Raw genomic sequence first — 7,386 nt, forward strand, 5'->3', positions numbered from 1 at the left:
GCAAGGGAATACAGCAAGAGTATATTCCTTGTGTTGTTTTGGTAACGGCTAGATGCAGTTTCCGTCCCCCCTATCTCTGTCACCAAGTGCTTGTATCATTCATGTTGTAGGACATTTATCAGCTTCTGAACTTTACCAACTAGATTCTATTAAAATGTTTAACTCTTCAATAGTGATAACCAAAACTAGTTCTAGGCATTGCCTAATGTCCACAAGGAATATGATCTTTCTTGGTTGAGACCATTGCCCAATTTTAGGTAAATTTTGATTTTATGCTTATCTGTCATGTATGTAGATGTGAGTTGATTGATCCCAAATCAATTCAGTGTCATCCAGTTTCATAAAAATAAAAATTTCCATTTTTCCCTGAACTTCTACCTTAGACAAACACATCTGAGTTAATTGTCAAGACTGAGAGGAACAGTTGGGAGGAATCAGCATCTCACAGTTACCATACTAATCAAGTTCATGAAATTTACTTAAAGGAATATTCATGAATGTAGCAAGTAAACTGTTAAGAATATATGTGTATTTGTGAAAAATTTGTATTCAAATTCTGGATATTTATATTTTTAAATAACACAATTAAATGTGTTTTCAGAAATAAGCAAATTCAACGAGCAGAACAAGTTGTATTTCACAAAAATGATTTCAAGAACCAATTTCAAGGAGTTAACTTAGAGTTCTACTGTATCTCCCTCAATGGCATCCCAAGAATGTCTATTATCAGAAAAGTTACCAAGAACCCAGTAACATGATGGTATATATCACTCTATGGCTAAGAAAACTGAATTTCTTAGCCTTCTTTATATTTTATACATTGGTAAAATACACATGTATCAAAAGCATTTGGGGTTGTCATGGTTCCCACATTTACTTTATAGTGGTAACATGGCTTTTAAAGACAAGTAAAATATATAAAGTCTTTTTTACATGGTACCCCTCCTGTGGTATGTGGCTCTCATTTTGGATAACAGGCATGATGAGGCTTCTACTACATTCAGTGAAGGCTGTGGGAAACCTTGGGTATATAAAGCCCACTCCAAAAGACCTCTAGTGAGTTGGTGGAAGTCAGAGATACCAGTCCATACACAGGGGTGCTAGAAGTTGCAAGGGAAGAAATTTTTAAGAGAAAGTACATGGAGGTCAAATATTTTCTTGTGATTTCTATTTGTCATTTTAAAAACTAGGTTAAGGCTAGTCATCAAATGGTTTTGGACATCTGGAACTGTTGTTAGTTTTGTTTCTCAGCACCACACCACAGGTTGAGAACTGCCACAATGCATTCACTGTTGCTTTTCCTTCCTCTCCAGAAGCTGCTGACTTATGATGGTCATTTCCTTGATCAATTTAGATTTAGCTTTAGTTCTTATCTGTGTATTTTCGTTAGTCAACTCTAAATAGTTGGAGTTGGTACATGAGTTCAAAAGCTTCACTAAGTCATGCATAGATGATTACTTATGTTTCTCTCTATGTAAGCTCTGTTGTGTAGTGTCCACAAAAATCTATAAAACCTATTGTTGGGCATTTTCGCTAAGGTCACCCACATTGAGTCCCAGGATTCTCTTTCATCCTAGGTCTCTAGGACCTTCTAGAGGTTCTCCCCATCCCCAACTCCCCACTCCCCCACAGCCCCATATTTCCATTTATTTTTCTGGTTCTCTGGGCCTTGGTTCTGCCTCCTTCCCATACCTGATCCTGCCCCCCTTTCCCCTTTTCTTCCCCTCTCCCACCCAGGTTCCTCTCTCTCTCTCTCCCTCCCTCCCTCCCTTCCTCCCTCCCTCCCTCCCTCTCCCTCTCCCCCTCCCTCCCTCTCCCTCTCCCCCTCCCTCCCTCCCTTCCTCCCCCTCCCTCCCTCCCTCCCTCCCCCCTCTCTCTCTCCCTCTCTCTCCCTCTCTCTCCCTCTCTCTCTCTCCCTCTCTGTCTCTGCCTCCCATGATTATTTTGTTCCCTTTTCTAAGTGAATTTGAAGCATCCTTACTTTGGCCTTCCTTCTTGTTTAACGTGGGCTGTATTGTGGATATTCTGAACTTTTTGGCTAATCACCATTTATCAGTAAGAACATACCACGAATATCCTTTTGGGTTTGGCAACAAAGGTTATTTATATCAACATGACCCTTGGTGACAACACAGTCCTGTAGACAATGACATGGGTTCAGACTACAGCATAGACTGTAGTCTCTGCATGGTCCATGGACATCAACACAAACATCCACTACAGTAGGACCATGGACTCAAACATGGTCCTCTGCTGCAGTATGAACCTGGATATCATTATGGCCTCAGATGGCAGCACAGGCCATTCATATCAATATGGCAGCTAGGAGCAGCACAGTCAAGGGACAGCAACATAGCTTCAGGGCATTATGTCTATTTTTTATGCAGTGGTGGGCACTGAGCTCAGGGTTCTGTGAATATTAAGCATGCACTGTACCTACTGAGTTCCACCCCTAGTCCTGGCTCATTTATTTACACAAGCAAAATATCTTGAACCCTAGGAAAAAAACAGAAACTAAGATAGAGATAAAGGGAATGAATGCTCCAGGAGACTCACATTTTTCCCTTGTTGGTAGATGTGAAACTAACTTCTGTCCTTTTTCATTATGGTCAGACAAGACTAACAATCATCTCTTCATTTAGTTTTGTGTCTTCTTCCTACATTTTATTGGACTAGCCTCAGATTTAGTTATATAGGTATGTTATCAACCTATGCTAAGCCCAAGGTCAACCAAAACCCTTTGTATTTCTGCAAGAGCTGCTGTTCTTTCTTTTCTGAACTTGCACAATCATTTTGTACTAAGTACTGTTTACTCATAAAACTTCATGTCATATCTTCAAGCACAGAGAGAATGTTTTGAATTCCTGTCTTATTGATGTAGATCTCCAAAATGCCTGTCTTCTAAAGAGTTTATAAGCATGCCTTTGTCTTCATCGGAATCATTGATAAACATGTGGAGTAGGACAAGGCTAAATGCAAGCCCTGGGGCACAGTATCTTTGCAGTCAGGCACAAATCCCACTAACACTGCCAATATCATGTTTATATTTCTTCACTTTATCTATAAGCTTCTTTTGAAAGATTTTATCAAGTGCTTTAAGATATGCTCTTTCATCTAAAATATTGTTCCTTAAAATTATAAATGAATCTAATTTGGAGTAATGTTACGTTAGAAATGAGAATAGATAATTTAATTATTAAAATGGGGCAAACATGGTACACCTCTCTTTAAGGAAAAAAAAAACTACTGCATCCCAGGTTGTCTGGGAGATAGATTAGAAAATGGGTCATTGTAGGGAGAGACATTCGCATCATTAATTCAATAGTTAATGAGGTCCTAAGTAAGGTGTGCAGAGTAAAAATAGAAAGAGTGGAAGAAAAATGATGTCAATTGAAAGGAAATTGACAGAGTTTTTCTCTTTTTCTGTTTTAATGTTTGGGTTAATCTAGAATGGCTCAAAATGAACATACTTAGAATGGCAGCTCATTTTTTTAAAAATGCAGCCTCTCAAAATAACAGAAACTAGTCAGATTATTTAACATTTCATGTAGCCTTTAATATAAAACAAGAGACATTATCATCAAAGCTACATCCATTCGAAATGAAAGTCTAAACAATCAACTATTAGTTTCACTTATATGTCACTTTGTAACTCTTTCTGTCCTCTCTCTATTCCATGTATCCCCAGCTCTGTATGTGCTAATCAAAGGCTGGACAATAGAGTGACACTAGAGACACAGACCATAGAAGAGTCACGAGGGAAGAAAAACTAACATGAAGATCGCCTACGGAGTTAATAAAAGAAGAGAGGGACTGAAATAATGTTCAACCGTCCAGAGCAGAAGAAATAAGACAAAGTCTAAAGAAAGCTGTTACTGTGAATAGTTATTGCAGAAGAGACTGGTCAAGGATGCAAGGTATTACTCAGATGATGTTATTTGGATTTGTTTGGAGAGATGGTATTGATGATTTATATATTTGAGAAGAAAACTGATGTTCTAAAGAATGGTTTATAAAAATGAACTGGTTTAGAAGTCAGAATGGATTGATAGTGGGGACAATTGCATTGAACTTCCTGAATCTCTGAGTGGGAAACATCTGAAAATGAAGTCAGTGAGAAGACGTTTGCAAGGAGATGGAGCTTAGCAATACTTGAATGTTTCTGCAGCTTTAAATGCAAGGGAAAGGAATCTGTGGAGATGAAAAGTTGAGATTTAAAGGAAAAGAGAGAGCTCTACCTTTGCATTGGAGGAGGCAGGCTCTTTCTCTGAGAAGGGTGGGAATAAATATGAAGTTCAGAGAAACTGAGCATTATACAGTCAGAGAACATACAGTTTTCATGCTTAGAATTTCATTTCTCAAGGGAGTCCCACTGATCTGAAATTTAACATTGCAGTATATACTTATTTCCTTATTAGGTCAGTTTTTGATTTCTGTATGTTCACCCTGCCTACAAATCTTTAAAGACCTTGTTGTATCAGGCATGAGTGAGGAGCATGTAAGAGTTCTATGTGTTTAGAACATTTCCTGTAGGATCATGAGTATGGGTTACGTTGAGGAGCACTAAGTTGGTTTTCTGAGTCTGAAAGCTTTTGTTCCTTCACCATAAGAAGACATTTTCACCTTAAAGAATTTATCCCTTGCTTTAGCTGGTTTTTCTTTTTTAAAAAAATATGAATGCATCTTATGTTTTTGAGGTTTGTGTCCTTTTAGTTAATTATTACTTTTAAATTTATTTTTACAAATAATTATTTAGGATTGTATTTCTCTCAGAATCTTATCTTTTTCTTCCATCTTCCCCTTTCTTCCTGTCTTCTTTTTCTTTTATTTATTTTCCCACTTCCTTTCCTTCACAAATGATGAGCCTTTCTGACATGCCAAAGAGTATATGAAACAAGATACAAAATATGACTATGAACCTATAGTCACAGTCTAAAGCAGCTGATGGATCTCAGTACAGTGGTAGAGGGGTGGAACAATTTCATGATAGAGATACCGGTCAAAGGAATAAAGCTCAGGGATTTTACCTGATGAAGAAAAGTGGATGACTTGCTTTGTAGTTATAGAGCAGTGGTTTGGGATTAGGATCCTCATAGTTGACCCTGGGAGATGGCAGCTGTCATAAGGTAGATAAACAGGAGACTCAGAACATGCTTTGGTTTGTAGTAAACACATGAACTTTGAGTACCAGGAAGGCAGACCATAAATCATAATGCCTAATTTTCAAGGCTCAATGTTTTTGTTACCCACCAATGAGGAATCAGGACACAAGCCTATGTAAATCCAACCCATGGGTTAGAGTAGAATGTTTCCATAAATTAATTCTCTGCTTTCAAACAATAGTATCATAAATTTGCCAAGCTGATTTTGGAGGCCAGAATAGCCCTCATAAGTCTGTTTTAACTGTGGAGGTTTAGATCTAATCTCAATTAATAATGAACTTCAAATGGGATGTTGTCCTTCCTCCAGCAGCTACACAAATAAATATAGATAATTTATATTTTGACTCCTTCCCAAGGCTCTCACTGTTAAGACACTGGAATTATTGTCAATGGCAAAGCACAAAAGGGAAAGGAGAAGGAGGGGACTGGGAAAATGAATTTAAACCCAACTTTTTCTTGCTAAACACTTCCCTTCTGTTCAATTTTATTATTTTCACAGAGCTATTAAATATCGTATTTAGAGTAAATGTCATTAAAAATCCAGAGGCAAATTAGAAAAATAACATCTGAATTGAATAAGAAAATATCTGCTTAGAACAACACAAACTAGTGGGAAAAGAATTCTCTCTACCCCCTCCACCTCCATATGTTCCGAATTCACCCACCCAACCCTTCCTCATACTTCTCCAACAACAAAAAAAATCTTGTATTTAACCAATGAAAGACAATCATCTCTACTGGCCTAGAATTTTATAAGCTTCTATGATTATGAAGAAAGAATGCTGTGTTGTTGTTGTTTTTTTTTCTTCAAAATTGTCCAGTTTAGAACATGTTGCAAACCATCTCTTAGATTGGTGATTTGAGAAATTGAACATGATATTTAACAGTTGCATTCTTTTTAAATGTCAGCAATGTGCCAGCCAATACTCAGATTATTAAACTAGAAGAGTTTAATCTTAGTTCATTTAAGGGGAAAATCTTTATCACAAACCCACCTTAGTCAATGGTGAGAAATGATATTAGGTTGTTTTCAAGGGTCACTGTAATGTTCAGATGGTATGATCAATGATAAAAGTCATAATTGATGATCTTTAGGAAATGTTGATCTACTTGTGCTACAAAATGTCTTGAGTTTAGAACTATCTCATGGTGCTTGTTTTCTGGTACTGTGTACTTTGCCTAGAATTTCACTGTAATAATGATCTACCTAAAGGATTTAATTATTTCCTGAGACCACATATCCTTAAAAGCTTGCATTTGGAAACATTGAGAAATAATACAAATACTTATCAATAATACCCATTAGAGTACAGTTATCATTTAAGATCTATAGACAAATTAGAGAAATGATATTAAGAAAATATTGAAAAGATTATTAAGAAGATAGTTGTTTAGAATTATATAAACTGATGGAAAGAGAGTCCTCTGCACTTCTACCTCCACATGGAATTAACTTTCTCCTCCCCAACTCCCATCTTCCTTTTAATTTCCCAACAGAATCTACTGATCATGCCCTGACCCCAAAAGCAGCTGTGTCGCTGGTTCTGTGAGTGATGGTTCAGGGGTGGGGGAAATGGTATAAAGGGTATGCACATGATTTGACAGCTTTCATACCAGTGGCCCCTCAGATAATTGCTAATCATTGTTATATCCTACAATAGCTTTGCAGTTATGATTTCCCAGCTGAACATGGAAATGTATAAAAAGGATGTTACAGACATGATCAGCGGATGCCACAAAATTACTACTGAAAATGTTTGTACCATTGCTTAATGTTTTCTGAGAACAATTTGGATATGATTCTTTAGTGTTTGGTTCCAGGAAATTTTGTCTATTCCAATAAAAGCACAAAATTAAAAATATTAATAACAAAATAACTCTGAAGAAAACAGTATGGTGAGGAATTAAGAGCCTATCAAAGACAAAGACCAATCATATTATATTTTTCCTTGATGCCATAGTTCTCAGCAAGCTCAAGTTTCTATTTTGTATTAAATCACAGTAGTTACCTTTCTCTTATACTGTTGGTTAAGAAAGAATTATCTTTCAGTTGCTTTCACTACCGCATATTTAATAGTTTGTTCTGAATATGTCTTTGATCTAGAGCTGTCTCAATTTTTCACATGGAATAGTCATAAATAATGCAGTTAATTTTTTTTTAAAGTTTCTATTAGTTCCACTTTAGACTGCTTTAGTCTCTAGATTTTTTTTCTGATAACTTTCA

Source organism: Grammomys surdaster, unplaced genomic scaffold (genome assembly GCF_004785775.1).
Source record: "Grammomys surdaster isolate TR1022 unplaced genomic scaffold, NIH_TR_1.0 126398, whole genome shotgun sequence".
Taxonomy (NCBI): Eukaryota; Metazoa; Chordata; class Mammalia; order Rodentia; family Muridae; genus Grammomys; species Grammomys surdaster.